Source organism: Lemur catta, chromosome 3 (assembly GCF_020740605.2).
Source record: "Lemur catta isolate mLemCat1 chromosome 3, mLemCat1.pri, whole genome shotgun sequence".
Lineage (NCBI taxonomy): Eukaryota > Metazoa > Chordata > Mammalia > Primates > Lemuridae > Lemur > Lemur catta.
In genome coordinates, this window is record NC_059130.1 from 112,096,156 (window position 1) to 112,121,816 (window position 25,661).

A 25,661-nucleotide genomic window follows, 5' to 3' on the forward strand; every position below is an offset into this window, starting at 1 on the left:
GCTTCTAGGCCCTCTCAGCAGACAGAGCTAAGGAATATATGTATGCATGTTAACTCACATAGATACACATATCTGTATTTCTGTATCCATATATGCATTAAAACCCAGGAGTTTTTTACTAATAGCTCCAATTCTAATGCAATATGTTCTGGTTTGTTTAACTTTCCCTTTTTCTATATTTATTTTTTTTTTTTTGAGACAGAGTCTCACTTTGTTGCCCGGGCTAGAGTGAGTGCCATGGCGTCAGCCTAGCTCACAGCAACCTCAAACTCTGGGCTTAAGCGATCCTACTGCCTCAGCCTCCCGAGCAGCTGGGACTACAGGCATGCGCCACCAGGCCCAGCTAATTTTTTCTATATATATTTTTAGTTGTCCAGATAATTTTTATTTCTATTTTTAGTAGAGACGGGGTCTCGCTCAGGCTGGTCTTGAACTCCTGACCTTGAGCGATCCACCTGCCTCGGCCTCCCAGAGGGCTAGGATTACAGGCGTGAGCCACCGCGCCCGGCCATCTTTTTCTATATTTGTTAACTTCTTTCTTGAACAGTGAGAAACCTGGTTCTCATTATATATAATCTATTTATTTAATTCTAATATACATATAAAGTAGTTTCAGAATTTCTAACTCTATCCCTTTACTTTTAGTTTTCTTTTATGAATATGTGAAACATTAGTGGGGTTTCCAGAGTCAGAGCTATACAAAAAAGATATACATGGAGAAATGTTACTCCTGTCCCTGCTACACATTTCCTATTCCTCCTTTCCTACCTGTACACCTGTAGGTAACTAGTCTCTTTAACTTCTGGTTTGTCTTTCCTGTAGTTCCCCCTCCCCACCCCCCCAAAAAATAAGTAGATAGCTACCTGTGTATTTTCTGATATCTCCTTTCTTGAAGGTAGCACACTATAGATCACTTTTTGGACTTTCCTTTTTTTAAACTAAAACTACACCCTAGTGAATGCTTATTCTATTTTAAAGAATAAAATGTTGCCCAATTAAAAAAAAAAGGACACCTTGGAAATCAATCTGAGTTTATAGAGATCTTCCCCATTCTTTTTTGTAGCTGCAGAGTATTTCATTGTGTGGCTACACCATAGTTTATTCATCCACTCATGTATTTTTTTGTTTGTTTTTTGAGACAGAGTCTTGCTCTGTTGCCCAGGCTAGAGTGCCATGGCATCAGCCTAGCTCACAGGAACCTCAAGTTCCTGGGCTCAGTCAATTCTTCTGCCTCGGCCTCCCAAGTAGCTGGGACTACAGGCATGCGCCACCATGCCCAGCTAATTTTTTTTCTATATATATTTTTAGTTGTCCAGATAATTTCTTTCTATTTTCAGTAGAAACAGGGGTCTCACTCTTGCTCAGGCTGGTCTCGAACTCCTGGGCTCAAGTGATCCTCCTGCCTTGGCCTCCCAGAGTGCTAGGATTACAGGCATGAACCATCACACCCGGCCGACTCCTGTATTGATATTTAGGTTGTTTCTGATATTTTGCAATTACAGAGATGTTGCAGTGAATAATCTTTTGCCTGTGTATTTTGTATTATTGGAGATTTTTCTTCAGAATAGCTTCTTAAATATATATAACTTCTTAATATTTTCTGATACATTACATAATTTTTTACATATTTAATTAAGTGCACCATTTTTGTCTTGTTTTCGCTTAACTTTGTTTTTTATTTTTAATTATTTATTTATTTATTTGCTTGTTTGTTTTTTGATACAGAGCCTTGCTCTCTTGCCCAGGCTAGAATGCCATGGTGTTAGCCTAGCTCACAGCAACCTCAAAGTCCTGAGCTCAAAGAGTCCTCCTGCCTCCCGATTAGCTGGGACTGCAGGGCCTGGCTAATTTTTTCTATTTTAGTCGCCTGGCTAATTTTGCTATTTTTAGCAGAGAGCGGGTCTCGCTCTTGCTGAGGCTGGTCTTGAAGTTGTGACCTCAAGCGATCCTCCCACCTTGGCCTTCCAGAGTGCTAGGATTATAGGCGTTAGCCACCGTGCCCGGCCAACTTTGTCTTTTAAATACCTTTCCATTAATTTAGTCTGTATAATTGTCATAAAGAAGTGCTTAATAGTTTATCTTGATACACTTTGCTTAATTTCCCACTTATTGAATATTTGAATTGTTTTTATTACTTTGCTGTAAGCATCTTGTCAAGATTTGGCCATTAAATTTAATGTTGAACTAATTGAGCTCTTTTTATCTTTAAAATTCTGAATGTGTGTGAAAAAGCTTGCCTTGTTCTTTTGAGTCTTTCCTTTGGGTTGCATTTTCAAAAGTAAATTCAAAAGCATGATATTGTCATGAGTTCTTACTGTTTGGCAGAAATACGACACTAATTTATAACACTACCAACTTACTAATTATCACTTTGGGAAAGAACTCTGTAGTGTGTTTTATTTATTTTTTTATTTTTTATTTTTATTTTTTTTGAGACAGAGTCTCACTTTGTTGTCCGGGCTAGAGTGAGTGCCGTGGCATCAGCCTAGCTCACAGCAACCTCAAACTCCTGGGCTTAAGCGATCCTACTGCCTCAGCCTCCCGAGTAGCTGGGACTACAAGCATGCGCCACCATGCCCGGCTAATTTTTTCTGTACATATTTTTAGTTGTCCAGATAATTTTTATTTCTATTTTTAGTAGAGACGGGGGTCTCGCTCAGGCTGGTCTCGAACTCCTGACCTTGAGCGATCCACCCGCCTTGGCGTCCCAGAGTGCTAGGATTACAAGCGTGAGCCACCGCGCCCGGCCTCTGTAGTGTGTTTTAAAGTGAATCGGCCTGGTTCATTTCCCTAACTAGATGATTTTCATCCAGTAGAACCTCTGAAGCAGAAAGTTATAGTTGGGAAATTAATTACCCGAGTTACGCTTACTATCCTGATTCAGGAACTTAAAAATGATACCAAAAAGGTAAAGTGTGCCAAATATCTCGAACTACTTAATATGGGTTATAAAGCAATTAGAGACCCAGTAAGGAGAGAGAAAGAAATACATTTAGAAGCAAAGATTAAAAAAAAAATTTATTTGGGAGATGTGAAGGGACAAAGCAAAATATAAAACATTTTCACACTTAAAAGGATAGAAGGGGAGTTCTTCCCTTATTTCCTCATAAGGGAAAAAACCTTAAAGGTTTTTTTCTTTGTTTTAAGTAAATCTTTTTTTTTTTTTTGAGAGAGTCTTGCTCTGTTGCCCAGGCTAGAGTGCACTGGTGTCATCATAGCTCTCTGCAACCTCCAACACCTAGGCTCAAGTGATCCTCCTTCCTTAGCCTCCCAAGTAGCTGGGACCACAGGTGTGCTCCAGGATGCCTGGTTCATTTTTCTCTTTTTAGTAGAGATGGGGTCTTGTTCTTTCTCTTGCTCAGGCTGGTCTCCAGCTCCTGACCTGAAGCAATTCTCCCTCCTGGGCCTCCTAGAGTGCTAGGATTGATTCCAAGCGTGAGCCATTGCGCTCAGCTATTACTTTAGTTTTTACACTGAATTCTGGGTTGCCCTTTAGTTTTTAGTATCATAGAATTTCAGGATTTTAAAGATAGCTTAGGAACTATCTGGACTGCCTTTTATTGCATGCAGGCATTGTTTGTATCTTAATTCTTTAAAGTACACTTCAGAGGTGGAATGCTAAAGGGTGGAATTGAACTCTTATTTAACTATATAGTTTCTTTTTAAAATAAAAAGATCTATTATTATGGAAACTTGGATAAGAAAAAATAGCTCATGTTTCTGTCCCTCTAACATAGTAATACTATGTTTATTTGCTTTATGCATATGCTACATGTAATCAATACTGTGCATAAAGTTTTTATTTTTTTGCCTTTTTCTGCACTAGGCCTATGTTTTCTTGTTTCAGTGTACATCCTGCTTTTTAAAATAGCCATAAACTATTTCATTAACTGGATACATATTAACTTACTTAACTCTTCTCTTAACAATTAGATAACTTCCATTTCCTTATTAACTTTTTTACTCGTTTGTATAGTCAAAAAATTCAAGTAAGTAACTAATATTAGTAGTTTTGGCCCATTATACACTTTAAAAATATTTCAGTTTACTTATGGCTCTGGGATAATGGAAAGACAGAGTCTGAAACTTGGGGTATGAATCTTGACTCAGGAAAGCTTATGTGATTATGGGAAAATCCCTTAACCTCCTTGAGATCTCTAAATTGGGGTAAATAGTGTGTCCCACTTTTTCAAACAGTTGTAATAATGATTAGGTGGGATAATGAAAGAGAAAACTTTTCCAAACTTTAAAGTATTATGTATAATGTTTCTAAGGTAGGCTTACTCATCTTTGCCCAGGGAAATGTACTTGACTTATTTGACATTGTAAATATACCACAAAAAGCATTTGTTACTGTTTATCAAAATTCATGATGAAAACAATTTGAGAATTAAAAAACGTTTTTTTTTGTTTGTTTGGTTGTGATTTTTCATTTTTATTATTTTTACCAGTTTCCAGTAGGATTTTGGGAAATCACAGGGTATCCTGTGTAATTATTTTTTTATTTTTGAGCTTGGCAGCCTCTGTGTTTCTTAGGAATCATGTTCTTAATTCATATTAACATTGGTTAGGTTTAAAAAGGATTCTGATAGGAATAGAGTAGATAAGGAAATGTGTAGAGTTTTTTGTTTTGTCTTTGTTTTTTGCCTTTTCTTGTGCCTAGAGACTGGAATTTGAAGGGCCTTTTATGTTTGGATTGTATTGGGACCTGCAGATCCAATGTCTTTACTTTTCATATCTAACAATTTGGGTTAGTGAGAAAATGTAGCTATTTCTCATTCTTTGAGTTTGCTTAAGAGTAAATTCTGTAGATGGGATTAAAGGCACAAAATGTACTCTAGTTATCCTTGTGGAACCCATGGATGAACCACCTATATTGTATGTGTGTGTTGGGTTTTTTTTTTTTTTTTTTTTGAGAGATAGGGTCTCACTGTATTGCCCAGGCTGGACTCGAGCTCCTGGGCCCAAGTGATTCTCCTGCCTCAGCCTCCTGAATAGCTGGGACTGCAGGCATGTGCCACTGTGCCTGGCTTATATTGTGTTTTATTGGTGTTAAATCTTGAGTGCCAGATCAGGTGAATTGTTTTACTTGAAGGAGCTAAATTGAAATAAATAGTTGGTTATCATAAGTTATAGTTCATAAGTACTTTAAAAATAACTCCTTTTTTCCACTTAACTATATGTTTATCAAATACAGAGTTTAGGTACAGAAAGGAAGTTTTCCCATGCTTTTCATGAAATCGAAGGCTTTAGTCTGTTTAGAAGGGCACCAGTGTGAAAATTTTTGTCAGTGATCAGGACAATTGTGAGAAGCCTCCATTTGGCCAGATAGCCTTCAGAAACATACTGCTGGTTATTGTTTCTGATTTTTCTGAGACTATTTGGAGAGTAAAGTCATTATTCCTTTGTATTCCAGAATAATATTTATGAAGTTGCTTAGCTGCTATTCAACTGAATGCTCAACTGAATGGAAAAGGACAGCTGGTAATGGTAAATTAGGATGCTCAAGGGAGAAGGAAAGAACTAGTAGAATCTTGAGAAACAGTAAGAGAAATAAAAAAAGGGAAATACTGGTCATTGTTTTGATGCCACAGATTAAGCTAACCACAGTGCCTGATGCTTGGTAGACACACAGTAATAATTTAATAATTAATGGAACAAATGTTTATTCAGTGACGTTGTATGTATGTGCTAGCTGTTGAAAGAGATACAAAAGAAACCTTAGATGTGGTCTCTGTCTCCAGTTAGACAGTTAAAGAATTTAAGGTTCTTCCTAAATGAAGGTAGAAGATCATAGCCTTGGGAGTGAGGACTAGAGGAATAGGAAGTAGGATTAGGGCAGACTTGAAGTTAAGTGGAAGGACATCTACAGTTGAGGGAAATATGGTATGAGCAAAATTGTGCTCAGCAGTTAGGAAATGGTGCATTGGGTGTTTGGAGTAGTCAGAAGACCCACTTGGTTGAAATGGAAAGCAGTGAATGTGGTACATGTAACAATTTTGGAGAACTTTCGGATATTTAGCTGTATAATCTGTGCTTTTATCCTGTAGCAAGTGGTGGTTTTTGAAGACCTAAGACCTACTGACATATTTAGTCATTAGAGAAAGATGAAGATGCGCTTGATGGATTCAGATAGACAGAAAGCATGGAGCCTATATGCTAGGCCATTGAAGGTTTTCCAAGGTTTTGCTGATGCACATCCAGTCTAAAGGGAAGTGACAGGAAAAGGATGATACTATCATGAAAGGTATCATAAAGGAAGTAAGATAGGGATCTGAATATCTTTGATGAAAGAAAAGAGTTAAAACTGACTCCACCGTTTTAAGACTGGAAAATGATGCTGTCACTGATGGAATAAGAAAGAGGTATATATTAATTTTATATACATTCTTTTGAGATACTGGGCAGACAAATTCAGTTTAGGACATGTTGGATTTGAAATAAATGGGACATCTCATTCATTTGATAAACAAATGGAGGTAACTGAAGATGTTTGGAGATAGGGAGACAGAAGTCAGGTGAACAGAAAGGGTTGGAAAAGCAAATCTGTGATCATATAAGCATAACGGAGAGAGTAAAGAGGAAAACAACCATTCTTAGTAGTCTGTGCAGTGTCTGGTTGTTTGAGGAGGGTGAGGAAGCTACAGAAAAGAGGAAGAAGCTGCTGAGAGGAAATTGGAGGACTAAGAAATCTTTAAGCTTTCCAGAATAGGTTCCCACCGAGCTTTGTTTATGTAGTTGGAGAAAGTGACATTTAATACTTGACAAGGAGTTTTTGACTTAAAACTCTGTGTTCTTCCCAAGTATTTGTTGCTACATTTAAGGAAGACTGGGGACTATAAAGGAATTCTTTCTTGTGTTTCTTTACAAGTCTAAAATTAGTCCTTAAAAGGCTTTGGTTTGGCTAATTATGTTTAAGTCTATAGTTTTGCTTATTTTCTGTAATTACATATTTTATAATTAAAAAAGCTTTAAAAATATTTAAGTTACTGTCTTCCTTGGTTACTCATAGGTTGCTCTTGGGGTTCTAGGCAGTAGTTATTATGAAATCATTAATTCAAATTCACATTTTTCTTTTTCTTTTTCTTTTTTTTGAGTCAGGGTCTCACTCTCTCGCCTGCGATAGAGTGCAGTGGCATGATCATAGCTCACTGTACCCTCACACTCCTAAGCTGTAGTAATCTTCTTGCCTCAGCCTCCCAAGTAGCTGGGACTGCAGGTGCATGCCACTGTGCCCAGCTAATTTTTCTATTTTTTGTAGAGGATGGGGTTTTGCTCTTGCTGAGGCTGGTCTTGAACTCCTGACCTCAAGGAATCCTCACCTCAGCCTCCCAGAGTGCTAGGATTACAGGTGTAAGCCACAGCACCAGGCCTGAACTTACATTTTTCAATAAAAGATCTTTACATGTTAATTAGGAATTAAGCATAGCGTGATAAACTCAGTTTTTCATCCTTAATTGATAAATTGTACTTGGAAGAACAGGAACTGTTTTAGTTAGCTGGTTTTTGCCTCATTATTGTGGATTGACATAAAATTTCTTAGACTTTTTGAAATAGTGAAAATAGCATGTGTATGTTGTATTCATGGGCCTAAGGAGTGTGGCTTACAAATTGCGAACTGCTTTGTTAGTCCAGTATTTGTTCCAACCGGGAGCTGGTGATTTGGCAAGCTGTTGCATATGGAATGTAGAAGAAAGCAGAGTTGGGATACTTTCTCCATAGGTTCTAAAGGGGAATCTGCATTCTTGTGTATGTATTCTGCCTTAATCATTCAGGATGTTTATTGAGCACTGACAATGGTGTCGGGTAAAGCATTGAGGATTTAGAAATAAGACATAGTCTTCACCCTCAAGAAACTTATAGTCCTGTTTCAGAAGACAGATAAGTAAAAATGTAAGTAAACAGGAATTAAGCACAGGGCCTGTGGGAGCTCTCAGGAGGATCACTTGAAGGGGTGTGTGGGAAAGGATTGGGAGGAGTGAGCGACTTCAGAGGCTTCTTGGAGAAGGGCACCCGACACCTCTAAACTGAATCTGGAGGGAGGAAGGAGACATATGAAAGATAGCAGTGGTATAGCAGAGTATTCCAGCTAAGAATCAGCACATAGACTCAGGACAGTGAAAAATGACTTGTTCATTATTGCTAGAGTAAGGTTTTGAAGGGAAGTGGGCAGATAATCAGAGGCCACAGGAAGGGCCATATAAACCATACTGAGGAGGTTGGAGGTCACCCATATGACAGTGGGGAGCCATCAGAGCTGTGGGCTGAGGAATGATATGGCCAGTTTGTGTTTTAGAAGGACCTTTACGGAAGCTCATTAGGTGGGAGGGTTGGATTATATATTTGTAGTGAGTAATTGAAATCCAAGATGTGTGAATTAGAATTTTTACTTGGGACTTTTTTTTTTTAGACAGGGTCTCACTCTGTTGCCCTGGCTAGAGTGCAGTGGCATTATCATAGTTCACTGCAACCTCAAACTCCTGGGCTCAAGTGATCCTCCTGCCTCAGTCTCCAGTGTAGGTGGGACCATAGGCGTGCACCACCATGCCTGGCTTGTTTTTTATATTTTTAGTAGAGATGGGTCTTGGTCTTGATCAGACTGGTCTACCTGGGACTTTTAAATAGGTTGTATATGATTTTCGTAAGGATAACTTTTCAGTTTACCCTTTTATCTGCAGTTTTCCAAATTTATGAAGTATGTTTAGATACTTTTGTTCCTAGCTACAAGAAAACTTGTACCTAGGTAAATTTCCATGGTTGTTATCCAACCTGCATTTAATTTTCACTTGTATAGTTTTGGTTTGAGTTTCAGCCTTTGTTTGCAGTTAGTACATGGTTAGTAGTAGGTTCATAGTAAATAGTTTATTAGTGAGTAAAATTGAGGCATATTGTCTTGATACTCAAATAATGGCACACTTAATAGTGAAAATATCTGGTTTTCAAAAGTTAGAGCATCTTTTGTCATAGTACTAAGGGAGAATGTTTCATATATATAGAGGTATGGGTATATAGATATATCAATATTTCTTTGTTCAGTTAGGAATTTGAAATATTAGGATAATTTGGCTACCTTTGAATGAAAAAATTGTCTAGATATGTTCAGGATGTAATGCCTAGATTAAATCATTGGATGTGAAACCAGAAAGCAGTTAGGAGGTGTTTTTCTGTCCAATCCTTCATTGGAAATCAAAACTTTGAAAAATATATTTGGAGAGGAAGCTTTTTATGACAGAGTGATTCTTAAAGATGAACTGCAATGGACTCTGAAAAGTGAACTGAGTTGAAAATACTCAAAACCAGAACAACAGGTAATTCGATGGTTGCTTTGCTTTTCTGGCTTTCACAAAAAAAGATTAGTGATTCATATTTTATCCACATTTTCAATTCCTTTTGCTGTGCTTTAAATTGTGTGATTTTTTTTTTTTTTTTTGATACAGAGTCTCACTCTGTTGCCCAGGTTAGAGTGCCGTGGCGTCAGCCTAACTCACAGCAACCTCAAACTCCTGGGCTCAAGCAATCCTTCTGCCTCAGCCTCCCGAGCAGCTGGGACTACAGGCATGCGCCACCATGCCCAGCTAATTTTTTCTATATATATTTTTAGTCGTCCATACAATTTCTTTCTATTTTTAGTAGAGACGGAGGTCTCGCTTCTTGCTCAGGCTGGCCTCGAACTCCTGAGCTCAAGCGATCCACCTGCCTCGGCCTCCCAGAGTGTTAGGATTACAGGCGTGAGCCACTGTGCCCGGCCGCATGGTGTGATTTTTTTTAAAAAAATTATGCCCTTGACTTTTTTTCATATTGGAAGCACTTTTTCCTGTGTCTGACCATGTATAACATTAGTGGTCTATGTAGAGACCCAGGTTATTGCAACTGGAGGCACATTCCTAGTTGCAAGAATGGTTTTTGCGTGTTCAGTTACCCACTTTCCAGTTCAGACATCTTCAGAAATGAACAAATCCCACTAAAACAGTGACCCTAATTTTGATGCATAAGCACTTATTATGCTTCTGCTTTGAGAAAGGAGATTGTTCACTGTGCTTTAGGAGCTGCTGGCTAAGTCTGATGCTTCTTAACCCTTAACTAAGAAAAATGGAGCTTTCTGACAATAGGTGGTTTTACAGGCTTGTGAAACCGGACAGCATGTTCAGCAGTGTAAACAATGGCAGCTGTCTTTTGCTTGCTTCTCTGTTGTTTGAAGTGTAATGAAACTGCTTCTCCCAAATGGCTTCACCTGCTGACTCATCTTCCAGCTGCTAAACCACCATAGTATCCAGCATTATTTAATGCTAGGACTGAGGATAAAAAGAACCAGAGTCTTAGAATGTGAGGGTTGGAATGGATCAGCCCCATCTCATACGTACTCACCTATCAAAAAGAAATGTTACTGTGGCAGATGCCATAGTTGATAGTTATAGGAATTAATGATGCTACTATTCAGAGTGCCATTAGAATCTTCTGAATGAGCAAGGACTTTTTTCTGTTTAGGAATCCTTGAGATGTACTACTTTTTAGCTTCCCTTCAAAAAGAACACATTTTTCTGAAAGTGGCTGAAAGTGACTGGTATAGGAACAGTGCACATTTAATGCCTGCTATATGTATACTTCAGGAGGACTGTGGGAAAAAGTAAAGAGTGGCCACTGTCTCTGAAAATTTTCCAATCTAATTAGAAAATAGATTTGAGAAAGGAATAGGGAATATTGGAACATTTAGGAATCAGCTTTCTATCATTATTATTTGAAAATTTTTTTGGGGCAGGTGTGGTGGCTCATGCTCCCAGTGCTGTGGGGAGGCCGAGGCAGGAGGATGGCATGAGGCCAGGAGTTCTAGACCAGCCTGGGAAACATAGCAAGACCTGGTCTCTACAAAAAATAAAAATATTAGCCAGGGGTGGTGGCACATACATGTAGTTACAACTACTGGGAGGCTGAGGTGGGAGGATTGCTTTAGCTGAGGAGTTTGAGGTTACAGTGAGCTATGATTGTGCCACTGCACTCCAGCCTGGGTGACACACTGAGACCCTGAATAAAAAAAAAAAGAAAATTTTTTTTGAGATTAAGTCTGTATGTTGGCCAGGCTGGATTGCAGTGGCTTTTCCCAGGTGTGATTGTTGGATACTGCAGGCCCTTGGGCTCAAGAGATCCTCCCACCTCAGCCTCTTGAGTAGCTGATACTATTAGGCATACCTGGCTACTCATTAACAATTCATTAACAAATGTGTAAGCTGATTCAGCTGATACATTGTGATGAAAGTTTATCTAAATTTATGTTAGTTCTTAGAGCAGTGGTTTATTTATTTATTTTTTTTGAGACAGAGTCTCACTCTGTTGCCCTGGCTAGAGTGCTGTGGTGTCAGCCTAGGTCACAGCAACCTCAAACTCCTGGGCTCAAGCGATCCTCCTGCCTCAGCCTCCCGAATACCTGGGACTACAGGCATACGCCACCATGCCCGGCTAATTTTTTCTATATGTATTTTTAGTTGTCTATATAATTTCTTTCTATTTTTGGTAGAGACAGGGTCTCGCTCTTGCTCAGGCTGGTCTCGAACTCCTGAGCTCAAACAAACCACCCGCCTCGGCCTCCCAGACTGCTAGGATTATAGGCGTGAGCCACCGCGCCCAGTCCCTGGTTTACGTTTTTGATGCAAAAAGAAGTCCCTTGCAAAAATTAAAACTTCCGTTAGATTTTAATTCTGTAGATTGGGGTGAGGTCCAGGAATTTGCATTTTAGCAAATAATTCAGGAAATGGATGTAAATGTTTTGCACACAATACAGTGAAACCACTGACTTAAATCAGCAGTTCTCTGATTTTGTAAATATCAAAACTCCTTTACACTATTAAAAATTATGAGGACCTCAAAGAGCTTTTGTTATGTGGGACATATCTGTTGATATTTACGGTATTAGGAATTAAGACAAATTTAAAAATATTCACTTAACAAACAACCCCACATTATGTTAACATAAATAATTTTTTTTTTATTTTTTTATTTTTTTGAGACAGAGTCTTGCTCTGTTGCCCGGGCTAGAGTGCTGTGGCATCAGCCTAGCTCACAGCAACCTCAAACTCTTGGGCTTAAGAGATCCTCCTGCCTCAGCCTCCCGCGTAGCTGGGACTACAGATGTGTGCCACCATGCCCGGCTAATGTTTTTTATTTTTGGTAGAGACAGGGGTCTTGCTCTTGCTGAGGTTGGTCTTGAACTCCTGACTTAAGCTATCTTCCTTCCTCAGCCTCCCAGAGTGCTAGGATTCCAGGTGTGAGCCACTGCACCTAACTCTTCTGAGCCTTTTAATTCCTCCATCCTCCAGTGTGAGGATGGACCTAGAAATGTCCAGTTAGAGTCCTGAATTAGTTTTACTTTATAGAATTGATTTCAGTTTTTCCTGAGGCTCTACTACTGTCTTCTTTTGTTTGAACTTAGTCTGTTTTGCTAAACCAGTATCTAGAGTGAAACAGGCTAAAATGAATCTCTTTTCCCAAGTGGGGTGGGTGAGGCAGTTTGATTTAGGATTTTGCTTTTTGTGACCCTACATGATGTAACAGAAACTAGACTTGTTGTTATTAAATTTTGTTAATATTCTAATGGATTGTTTGAAGGATTACCTTGAAACCAGCCCTGCTTTTTATGCTATCCGCTTTTAGAGAATTGTACTTTGAAAAGTCGATGTTCAGATAAGATTCTTATTGCTGTTATGTCATTGTTGATAATAGTAAACCTTTTGAAACATGCTAATGGCCTAGTAATAAGACTTCAAGCAAATTATGGGCTGTATATGTGTTGAAATACTATCTAACTATTAAAAATGTTATAGAAACATTTATTGACAAAAAAGTCCATGTTTGCTTTATGGAAGCCATTTAAAAATAGCATGTATGTTTGAATTTTATTTTAAAAACATGTATAGAAAAAGCACTTGGTTATACAACAGCATTCATATGGTTATCTCTGGTTGTTAATGAGAATAGGTGATTCATTTTCTTTCTATAATAAGTGAAGTTTTGTTTACTTAAATCACATGTCACTTATAGTCAAAAAACAAAGCTACTTCTATTTTGAAAAATGAAACCAAGTTAAAGTTTTGCTCCCTGGCAGTTCCTCATTCAGCAAAGAGATAAATTATGTTTATTTTTAATTTTAACAGAGTAATGAAGATTTAAAATGCATTTATAGATTTTTAACAGGAATCAAGGGAGAGAGAAAACTGCTTTTTGTTGTTGTTAACTGTTAAGTAGAAACTGAGCTAATTAAACATTGTGTTGCCCAAGCATTCTGATTTATCTTGGTTTTACCACAGAATCAATACCAGTGCCAATCTCACGTTGTGATGAAGTAGATTTCCCCAAATTTGTTTTCATGACACCATAAGAAATGGTTTAAAGTACTTTATTATAGGCATCATTTTTAAAAAGCTTTGTTTTTAATGCCATGGCAGATTACTACAACATTTTTTATGATGCCCAATTCGTTGTTGTTACGATTTCCTTTTTAAAGTCCTTTGCTATCTTGTCTTGCTGTCTTGGCTTTCATCTGGGGCTGCAGCAGGGCTGAGCCAAAAATGGCTGCTGCTGCAGCAGTGGCGGGCATGGTATAGGACTTGGCTGCTGTGATTCTGGTGACAAAGCAGGAGGAGAAGCTTGGGGAGAATGCCCTGGGTCAGGATTCTCTTAACAGTTGTTGCCACAAGAATTGGGCTTTTCTTGTGGAAGAGTTTCTGTATTGCAGATGCTGCTGTTAGGAGGGAATGCCATTGAACATTGGGATTTATAGCTTTACCAGGGGAACCACCCATTCTCTGCAGCAGTAAGAAATCTTAGCATTTACTGTCATTCATGGAGCAGGATTGGCCGTTTTCAGAAAGCAGCAAGGCTTACCTGTCTGTGTCAGTTGATAGAGAAATGTCCAGAGTGATTTCTGGCATGGTGGGTGAATTTACTTAAATGCAGATTATCTCTCAGGGTTAGAGAGGGTGGCATGTAGCAGGGGGTTGAAAAGGTCTTCTCTTGTTTGCAGCTTGTGTGAGGAATACCGTGCCATGTCAGAAGTGAGCCTACAGTTGTTAAGATGAGAGATGGGGTGTAGTTTGAGTAGAGAATTGAAGTAGCTGTGTGTGCTCTTGAGGCTACTCCCCAGAGTGAATATGGTGTCATTTGGATAAGGCGTGTTTGTGCCTGAGTGCCTATCCTTTTTTCCTTCGACTAGAGGATAGGCATGGTGTAGGAACCCCAGGATCTGCTGCTTAGCAACCAGTAAGATACAGTATATCCCAATGGGCAGTAGCACACTATTTTCTTTTCTCTTTCAGTGTGATAAAAACACTTTTCTGCTTAAAAAAGAAAAAATGAAGCACCCCTTCCCCAGAAAAGCCCTATGTGATCGTTGTAGAAAATACAGAATAAGGAAAAAAAAAAAAAGAAAAAAATTTACTCCTATCTCTACAACCCATTTTGATAAATTTTCTTGAAGGGTTCATATCGTAGGCTTATGTATTTTTTGAGATCTTGGTTTAGATTCAAAACTTAGCAAAATAATGCATGTATATTGCAAAGAATGTAAATTATATAGATTAAAACCTCCATATTATATATTTTAAAATGTGGAAAACCCTTTTCACTTACATTCCCATCATAAAAGTTGTCACAGTTGACATTTTGGTGTGTCTATTTTTATAGACCTTTTTGTATGCGTTTAGAAATTATGAGAGGGAGGAGAGAGAGAAAAGCAGAGGTTTTTAGAGGATGGACTCTAGAGCTGGACTGTAGTTTGTATCCTAACTTGTGGAAATGTGACATGTGACTGTGGTGGACTTAGAGTACCATAGGCCATCGTCCCGGCTCTCTTGGTTTAGTGCTCTGTGCCTTGGAAAAGCTTTTTAACTTTTTTGTGTCACAGTGTCCTCATATGTAGCAAGGGAGTCATTATAGACTCTAGTGTCTTGGGTTGTTATGAGGATTAAATGAGTTAATACATTTAAAATGCTTAAAATAATCCCTGGCACTTAGTGTTATTTAGGAATATAGCGGTAGTAATAGTTATTACTATTATTGTTATTATATCATTTAAGAGAATATAAGTAAGATTATACTGCACATGCTTAATGACTGCTTATTCGTGTATCATGTAAATCCTTTCTGTGTCAATACAGACTGTTCTGTAGTCTAGTTGTACCATTATTTACTTAACTTTTTTCCTATTGATCAATATTTATGTAGTTTTTTAGGGATGTTTTGGTATTAAAACCTATAATACAGAGCTATGTGTGGTGGCATGTGGCTATAGTCCTAGCTACTTGGGAGGCTGAGGCAGGAGAATCCCTTGAGCCCAGGAGTTGGAGATTAGCCTGGGCATCATAGTGAGACCCTGTCTCCACAAAAATAAAAAAAAAAAAATTAGCTGGGTGTGGTGGCATGAGCATGTAGTCCCAGATACTGGGGAAGCTGAGGCAGGAGAATCGAGGTTACAGTGAGCTATGATTGTGCCACTGCACTCCAGCCTGGGTGACAGAGCGAGACCCTGTCTCTTAAAAATAAATAAACAGAATAGAATAGAATAGTTGAATTGAAAGTTGTTTAAGTAAAAAACCACTGGATAATTTTTTAATTCTAAGAATTTTGGTTTTTGCTGCTTTTTTGGGGTAGCAGTTGCACCTTATTTTATGACTACTAATCTTGAATATTTTCAAAGATATTAATTAGAAATTTTAAAAAACCTTTTACAATTCTGTGCACCATCTTTTCTTCAGGGTTGGTTCTGCTTTTTCATCTTGGTTCTTTACTTTCTTTCTTTTTTTTTTTTTTTTTATGAGAGAGAGTCTCCCTCTGTTGCCCAGGCTAGAGTGCCGTGGTGTCAGCATAGTGCACAGCAACCTCAAACTCCTGGGCTTAAGCAATCCTTCTGTCTCAGCCTCCCGAGTAGCTGGGACTGCAGGCATGTGCCACCATGCCCAGCTGATTTTTTTCTATATATATTTTTAGCTGTGTAAATCATTTCTTTCTCTTTTTAGTAGAGACAGGGTCTCACTCTTGCTCAGGCTGGTATTGAACTCCTGACCTCGAGCGATCCTCCTGCCTTGGCCTCCCAGAGTGCTAGGATTACAGGCATGAGCCATGGCGCCCTGGCTTTTACTTTCTTAATGTCTGGTGATCAGTGGTTTTCATTCATATTTATGAATGAAGGATGAAGCCTTTGAATAATTTTTTAAATGAAAGTATTTTTTTTTTTTTTTTTTTGAGACAGAGTCTTACTCTGTTGCCTAGGCTAGAGTGCTGTGACATCAGCCTAGCTCCCAGCAACCTCAAACATCTGGGCTCAAGCAATCCTCCTGCCTCGGCCTCCCAAGTAGCTGGGACTATAGGCATGTGCCACCATGCCCAGCTAATTTTTTCTATATATATTTTTAGTTGTCCATATAATTTCTTTCTATTTTTAGTAGAGATAAGGTCTCGCTCTTGCTCAGGCTGGTCTTGAACTCCTGAGCTCAAGCGATCCACCTGCCTTGGCCTCCCAGAGTGCTAGGATTACAGGTGTGAGCCACCTCGCCCGGTGAAAGTATTTTTAATAAAAGCAGAAATAATTCTGTTAAGATAATTTATGTTAAGTTTGCATGACAGTCAGTTTTTTGTGTCTGTATGCCATTTATGTTTTGTGGAGATTCGTATGCTGAATATTTTTCAAATATATTTTAGTTATGATTTTGAACTCGTCATCTTACAAATAGGTGCTGTGGCTAGGTGTGGTGGCTCACACCTATAATTGCAGCACTTTGGGAGGCTGAGGCCAGGAGCTGGAGACCAACCTGAGCAGTATAGTGAGACGCTCATCTCTACAAAAAATAGAAAAATTAGCTGGGCATGATATTGAGGGCATGTAGTCCCAGCTACTTGGGAGGCTGAGGCAGGAGGATCGCTTAAACCCAGGAGTTTGAGGTTGCAGTGAGCTGTGATGATGCCACTGCACTCTATGCTGGGCGACAGAGCAAGACTGTGTGTCAAAAAACAACAACAACAACAACAACAAAACCCATACAACAATGTTGTATGGGTTTTTTTTCTTTCTTTCTTTGAGACAGGGTTCTGCTCTGTCTCCTAGGCTGGAGTGCAGTGTCATCATCATAGCTCATTGCAACCTCAAACTCCTGGGCTCAAGTGATCCTCCTGCCTTAGCCTCCCAAGTAGTTGGAACCACAGGCGTGCACCACCACGCCTGGCTAATTTTTTTTATATTTTTAGTAGAGATGGGATCTTGCTCTTGCTCAGGCTGTCTTGAACTCCTGAGCTCAAGTGATCCTCTTGTCTCAGCCTCCCCAAAGTGCTAGGATTACAGGTGTGAGTTACCATGCCCAGCCAATGTTGTGTGTTTAATAAATGTTATAATGACTTATATATTTTGTGGTTAAAAAATGTATGTATGTAGGCCGGGCGCAGTGGCTCACGCCTGTAATCCTAGTACTCTGGGAGGCCGAGGCAGGCGGATCGTTTGAGCTCAGTTCAAGACCAGCCTGAGCAAGAGCGAGACCCCGTCTCTACTAAAAATAGAAAGAAATTATCTGGCCAACTAAAATACATATAGAAGAAATTAGCCGGGCATGGTGGCACATGCCTGTAGTCCCAGCTACCTGGGAGGCTGAGGCAGTAGGATCCCTTAAGCCCAGGAGTTTGAGGTTGCTGTGAGCTAGGCTGATGCCATGGCACTCACTCTAGCCCGGGCAACAAAGTGAGACTCTGTCTCAAAAAAAAAAAAAAAAAAAAAAAAGTGTGTATCTTACTGTGCATTACAGAAATGCGTTAGTAAGTGGAATTCTTTGTAGTTTCACTCCTCAGTTAACTGATGTCTCTCTCCAGGCTATTTTCTATTTCTAATAGAAAATATTTTTAATTTTAACTAAAATAAATTACATTTTATGGTCTGTATTATAGTGTTTTTTCTTCTTAATATAATTTTTTTTTTTTTTTTTTTTTTTTGAGACAGAGTCTCACTCTGTTGCCCAGGCTAGAGTGAGTGCCGTGGCGTCAGCCTAGCTCACAGCAACCTCAAACTCCTGGGCTCAAGTGATCCTCCTGCCTCAGCCTCCTGAGTAGCTGGGACCACAGCATGAGCCACCATGCCTGGCTTATTTTTTCTATATATATTTTTAGCTGTCCAAATCATTTCTTTCTATTTTTAGTAGAGACGGGATCTCGCTGTTGCTCAGGCTGGTCTCGAACTCCTGAGCTCAAACGATCCGCCTGCCTCGGCCTCCCATAGTGCTGGGATTACAGGTGTGAGCCACCGCACCCGGCAATATAATTTTCTTAGTGACAATTTTCTGTCAGTAATACAGATCTATGCCATGTTTTTGAAATGACTAGAATTCCTTATGATGAATGCTCCTTAAGTTACTTTAAATCAATTTATTCTAATCTATTTGGGTTATTTCTGGTGTCTTCTATTATGAACCATGCTGCACTAAACATTTTTATTCAAATCCTTTTTATATTTGAATAGGTGTTTCTGGGGATAAATTATATAAGTAGATCAAAAGGAAGAGAAGTATATTAAAAGATGAAATAAGACAAAGGTTGTGGACATCAAGTATTAGGTATTAGAAGTTTTAAATGGTTTGTTTCCTGGTTCCACTGAGATTTTTATTGCTTTTCTTTTTTCCTACTTAATTTTACTTTATATTATTTTGCTTTATTTAATGTATTCTAATTAGCTACTTTAAATCCTTTTTATAACAAAGTAGGGGAAATATCTTTAAGCTTTGCATGGTACTAATTAAAACTTGGAATATTTTATTACTTGTTATCTAGTCCAATTAACAAATCAACAAGCACTGACAGCTTTTAGCTATTTTCTTTCCCATTATAACAGGAACTTATTTTCTTTCTTTTTTTTTTTCTGAGACAGAGTCTTGTGTTGCCCAGGCTAGAGTGCAGTGGCATCATCATAGCTCACTGCAACCTCAAACCCCTGGGCTCAAGTGATCCTCCTGCCTCAGCCTCTCAAGTAGCTAGGACTACAGGCATGTGCCACCACGTCCCACCAATTTTCTCTGTTTTTTGTAGAGATAGGGTCTCACTCTTGTTCAAGCTGATCTCAAACTCCTGGCCTCAAGCAGTCCTTCTGTCTTGGCCTCCCAAAGTGCTAGGATTACAGGCTTGAGCCACTGAGCCCAGCTGTTTTCTTTCTTTCTTGTTTTTTTTTTTTTTTTTTTTTTTGAGATAGGGTCTCACTATGTTGTCCAGGCTGGCCTTGAACACCTGGGCTCAAAGGATCTGCCTGCCTCAGCCTCCTATGTAGCTGTGATTACAGGCTTTTGCCACTGTGCCTGGTTTGATTTGAACTTTCTTAATTCAGCAAAGTTTATTGTTTGTAGGACTTTGTGCAAATGAGTAAGACATAGTCCTGGCTTCTAAAAAGTATGTTGTTACTAAGGATTATTAGAAATACTGTAGTCCTGCCTAATATTTTAAAAACTTCAGTGTTACAGAATTGAATGTATTAACACATTCTTTTGTGTATAATGGAGAGACCCTTTGATTTTCATCTGATATCTTCCACTAACTAGCATGTTACTCGAGCCATTGTGGCACTTAGAGGTGTCAGGGATTCTAGCTTTTGTCCTTTGAGCGTACCCCAAGAGGGCTGCTTCACTTCTAGCTAATAAGTTTGCATTTTAGTTAGCAGGAATGAGGAGGACGAGGACAAAAAGATGCCTTCTCCCCTAAAGAGCACTTGCCAGAATATTGGTATACTGCTTTTACTTTTATCAAGGAAAGAGGGTAGAAGCAGAAATTGGGAGGCAATTAGCAGCCTTTAGCATATAGGGTTTAGTATTAAATAAGGATGTGCCCAGCAGAATGATGGGCATATAGTGGGTGCTTAATCAATGGCAATTTATGTTTTAAAATTAAGTTGTTTGAGTATCTACTGTTTGCATAGTTCTTCGCTCCACTATATATACTCTGGAGCTTTAAGGCAAATATACAGGTTCTTTTTGAATTAGCTTTTATCTTTTTGGGCAGATACTTTCATGAAGCAGTTAAACATGAATTCATTAAAACAAACCTGTTGTATATTTGGTAGCTGTTGAGAAGGAAAATTGTGAATGAAGTAGCTTGCTTGAGATACAGTCTAGCTGGGCTATGTGCTTCTTATACCAGCCTACACACCCACATGTAAAAGAACTTTAAATAGTATAATTGAGTCATAAACCAAGTAACAGAATTATATTTTAATAGTATATTTTATTTAACTTTATGATACTTGTTAATTTATCAGTAAAGTCTTTATTAGATATGTGTTGAAGAAAGTTAAAATCTCTAGTGATGAATTCAATAAATAATTGAAATAAATGTAGGATAAATTTTCACAAGAGATTTTTCAGCTGTTTGCTTTCCCTACCCCAAGTTTATTACTGTAAAATTAAGCCACTTTTTTTTTTTTTTTGAGACAGAGTCTCACTCTGTTGCCCTGAGTAGAGTGCCGTGGCCTCATCGTAGCTCACAGCAACCTCAAACTCCTGGGCTTAAGCGATCCTCTTTCCTTAGCACCCCCTCACCCCTCAGTAGCTGGGACTACAGAGTAGCTGGGACTACAGGCACACACCGCAACACCTGGCTAATTTTTCCAATTTATTAGAGACAGGATCTCTCTGTTGCTCACGCTGGTCTTGAACTCATGAGCTCATGCAATCCTCCCCGGTTGGCCTCCCAGAGTGCTAGGATTACAGGTGTGAGCCACCACGCCTGGCCAAAGCTCGTATTTCTGAAATACAATTTTCCATTATTTAACATGTCTTTAACTAGATATAAATATTGAAATGAATTCTAAAAATTAACATGATGGAAGATAAAAATATATGTAGGAAAATGAAATTTTTAATAATTTTTATGGTGTAGACCATTAATTTGTTTCCCTTTTGTATTTTCAAAAAATTTCTCATTTCATTTGGCATATTTAATTGAAAGAAGATTCAGCTTTAGTTTTGGTATGTTTTGCTTTCATAATGGATCAAATTTAAAAGCTTTTGATATAAGAAATCAGGTATATGGACCAAGCACTGGCTCATGCCTATAATCCCAGCACTTTGGGAGGCTAGGGTGAGAGAGTCGCTTGAGGCCAGGAGTTGGAGATCAGCCTGGGCAATAGCAAGACCCTGTCACAAAAAACGAAAAGAAAAACAAAACTCAATATTTGCCTCAGAATTTGAGGCTGAGAGTACTTCAAGCTATATGAACTAATATGTCAAAATAATGCCTGTTTGTCTTTTCTGTTTTGAAAAATCTTAGGATTTATTATATTGAATTTGCCTTTACCCATAGGGAAGTCATAATAAGAGAACTTAAAATTATTTTGGGTGGAGGGGCATGGGCAATATACATAACCTAAACTTTTGTACCCCTGTAATAAGCTGAAATAAAAAAATTATTTTGCACATTCTATAAATTCATAATTAATCTCTTAACACTTCTACTTTAATTTTTATTCTAATAATGTCAGGATGACAGAAGTGTTTTTGTTCACATTAGAGAGGCAAATTATTTCTCTCCCCTTCATTCCACTTTGAGTGTTTATATTCTGACCTTGCCATTGAAATTCTCTTTCCACTGAAAATAGTAAATATTTCTGCTTGCAGTTTTAAGTCACTTGTATTTGTGGCCTTTTGAAATCTATTTTGACTAATGGGAATACGTAGATCCTGACTACTGGGAATAAATAATTATGTGATTATATTATGGAGAGAAAAAATAAACTGGAAAAAAAGATGTAAAAATAGGATTTTTCAGGAAAAATTTAAGGACTTTTATACAAGAAAGAACTTTAGTATCTAGCTTAGACTAGTTTCTTGACCTTTCACTGATGCTTATCATTCTCTTTTACATGTATACTATTTTGATATTTTGGGTAAGATTTCATAGTCCTTTCAAAAACAGTAAACTGTGATGGCTTTTTGTGCATCCTTCCTTTTCTTTTCCCTCACTTGCTTGGTCTGCTTTTAACATCTGTTTTTCTCTATGGGGTTATTTTACTTCTTTGTGCTCAGTCTCTTCCTCTGTAAAATTGATTAAAGAGAGTAAATTAACTCCAAGCTCCTTTTTGACCTTTATGATTAGGGCAGAAATAATCCCATATCCCGTTTTCCATCTTTCTAGAAATGAGCAGTGGCCCTTTTTGTTACTAAGGAGTTTATTTTGGGACAGTAGGGAAATACGTGGGGGAAGGGAGTTGGTAACCAAACAAATCTTAGCAAAAAAGAATTATCAGAAAAAATTTAAATATAATTGATATTAGAGGCAGTCATACAGATGAGCTGTTTTGCTTTAATTGAATTGCTTATTATTGTAATTGGAGCATATTTTAAATACTTTTTTCCCCACCTTTCCTCTCAGAAAAATCATCCTGTTAGGGAAAAAGTATGCATTTAGGCCATTCAGGTACCTCTAGAATCAGGGGACATTCCAGACCAGCATTGTCTATCTGTCTATCTATATTTTTAACATATATGTATGTTTTTTAATTTTATTCATTTATTTATTTTTCTAGAGAGACAGGATCTTGCTCTGTTGCCCAGGCTGGAGTACAGTGGTGTGATCATCGCTCACTTCAGCCTCAAACTCCTAGGTTCAAGGGTTCCTCCTGCCTCAGCCTCCTGAGTAGCTAGGACTACAGGCTAGGTCTACAGGCGTGCACCATTACACCCCTGGCTAGTTTTTAAACAAGTTTTTGTAGAGATGGGGGTCTCATTATGTTGCTCAGGCTGGTTTTAAACTCCCTGGCCTCAAGTGATTCTCCTGCCTCGGCTTCCCAAAGTACTAGGATTTCAGGCGTGAGCCACAGCACCTGGCTGGCAATTGAATTTTAACATGAGTGTAGGAGAGGACATTCAAGCTATAGCAACTGTTATTTATAAGTGTTTGAGGTCAACACTGGAATTTTCTGTTTTTTTCCTAAGGGCACATCTAGCCCTGAAATAAAATTTTGTGTTAAAAAGTACTGGCAAGGAGACTACTTTGGTTTTGTTACTTGTTGATAATAGACTACAGAGATTTTTTTGGGTCCAGTTTCCAAGGCTTTGAGACTTTTATATATATATGAATATTCAGTAGATGAGTAAAAGTTCTCCATAGCATCTTTAGGCCTGACCTTTATCTAGGTTCTTAAAGTGATGAGGGAATACTTAGTTCTTCCGGGCCTTGATGTTAAGGTCAATTCATAGTCTCTTTGGTTCATCTGTTCAGAAGCTTTCAGCTTTGTAAAACTCCTTGGTTTGGAGAAGAAAGACTTTAGGAATTCTCTGTTTTTTGGTTAGCGTGAACTTGTGCATTTTTTGTTCTTACTCTGGTCCTCAGTTTCCTTCAGGTCACTCTTGAAGTACTTAGGTCAGTGTGATTTGTGTACCTTCTGAGTTAACTTTCATGGCTTCTCTCTAGACATTGAAGAGTAAGAGGTTCTGTTTTAGACTTTTAGCCCCAGGGGACAGATTCTTTAAAGAAACACAGGTAATTTAAATGGATTGCACTAATCAGTAAACATGTTGTTTTCAGGATGTTTTAAAGTTTGTTCCTCTGGAATTCTTAGAAAAAGCTTAGGCTTTGATGTTGTGGTCTGATTATGATAAACTGTGGTACACTGGGCTATTTCTAGTGTAATTCAGTATAATAGAAGGATGAACAATTTTACTGCATATTAATTAATCCAGGAAAGTAGAGTTTTGTGGTTTTAATTTGTTGGGTTAATGAACGTCATTGTCAAACCATAAACATGTGCCCCAGGTTATTAGAATTCTGACAACATAGGTCTTTAATGTTTGCTTTTAAAAAAAATTAAATTTGGATTTAGTTATATATTTATTTTTGAAGTTTGAATCTAGAATTCACATTCGACTAAAGTTATTGAATATTTCTGAGGTGTATAATGTATACAGTTTTAATATTTTTTTATTTTTTAGACAGGGTTTTGCACTGTCACCTAGGCTGAAGTGCAGTTGCACAATCCTAGCTCACTGCAGCATCAAACTCCTGGTCTCTAACTTCAGCCTCCCAAGTAGCTGGGACTACAGGCATGTGCCACCACTCCTGGCTAATTAAAAAAAAAATTTTTTTTTTGTAGACAGGGTATCAAACTCCTGGCTTCAAGTGATCCACCTGCCTTGACCCCCCAAAGTGCTGGTCTTACAGGCAGGAGCCACCATGCCCTGGCCCAGTTTTAATTTTTCATAATTGATGGAGTCTAATAGAAATACAGTGTGAACCACTCATGTAATTTTAGATTTTCTAGTAGCTACTTTAAAAAGTAAAAAGAAACAGGAGAAATAAAATTTTAATCATATTTATTTAACCTAATATATCCAAAATATTTTAAGATACGATTGTATAAAAATTATTAATGAGATGCTGTGTTTTACATTCTTTCTTTGTACTGTCTTCACATTCCAGTGTGTATGTTACACTTAAAGCACATCTTAGCTTGCACTAGCAGAATTTCAAGTGTTCAGTAGCCCCATTTGACTATAGTCTACCTATTCAACAGTGTCGTTCTGTAGTATATTAAATACTGCTTTCCTATTTGCTTTCAGAGAGGGCAAGAATTAGCAGAATTGAAGACAAGGGAAAGGATGAAGAAGCAGAGCTAGATAGATGGTAGAGAATACCTATCAGTATGATGATGCTTTCTACCTCCTCCCACCTGGGTTAGTTATTCTACTTATAGCTGTGGCTAAATTTGTTCAGACATTTGGGCACTGTATTGTGATTTTATTTATCTATTTTTTTAAAAAAATTAAACTCTCTTCTTAAGGCAAGAACTATGGTTTTTTTTGTTGTTGTTGTTGTGGCTTTTTAATTTAATTTTATTTTTTTAGACAGAGTCTTGCTCTGTTGCCCCGTTAGAGTGCCATGGCGTCAGCCTAGCTCACAGCAACCTCAAACTCCTGGGCTCAAGCAATCCTGCCTCAGCCTCCCAAGTAGCTGGGACTACAGGCATGCACCACCATGCCCGGCTCATTTTTTCTTTTTTTTTTTTTTTCTTTTTGAGACAGAGTCTCGCTATTTTGCCCTGGCTAGAGTGCCATGGCATCAGCCTAGCTCACAGCAACCTCAAACTCCTGGGCTTAAGCAATCCTTCTGCGTCAGCCTCCCAAGTAGCTGGGACTACAGGCATGTGCCACCATGCCCAGCTAATTTTTTTGTATATATATTTTTAGCTGTCCAAATCATTTCTTTCTATTTTTAGTAGTCATGGGGTCTCACTCTTGCTCAGGCTGATATTGAACTCCTGACCTCGGGCGATCCACCCGCCTCAGCCTCCCAGAGTGCTAGGATTACAGGCGTGAGCCACCGCGCCCGGCCTGGACTGTGTTTCTTTTATTTTTATTTTTTTAAATTTTTTTTTGGGCCATGCTAATCTTCTCTGTATCGTTCCAATTTTAATGTATATGCTGTCGTGTTGCACACTTGTGCTTGTCAGAAAGAATCCATTTTTCATCACACGTAACAATATGGTGTAGACTTGGTTCGCCTTATGTCGTGATAGCAAAGAAAGGCAAACTTTGAGACAATTTCTCTTTTGATGCTCATTTAATTCATGTGGTACCCGTCTATCCAGCTTCTTTACCTTGCCAATTTGTTTCAAATGGTCCAGTATTGTTGGAATAATGATGTCAAACCTTGATGCCAGTTCA

At 38.3% G+C, this 25,661-nt stretch overlaps 1 protein-coding gene and 1 pseudogene across 11 annotated transcripts in view; one reads left to right on the forward strand and one right to left on the reverse strand.

Moving 5' to 3' along the window:
- EIF4G3 (eukaryotic translation initiation factor 4 gamma 3) overlaps positions 1-25,661 on the forward strand; it is a 321,219-nt gene that overhangs the window by 17,026 nt on the left and 278,532 nt on the right. The gene's annotated exons all lie outside the window — the stretch shown is intronic.
- Positions 25,373-25,432, reverse strand: LOC123636217 (annotated as a pseudogene).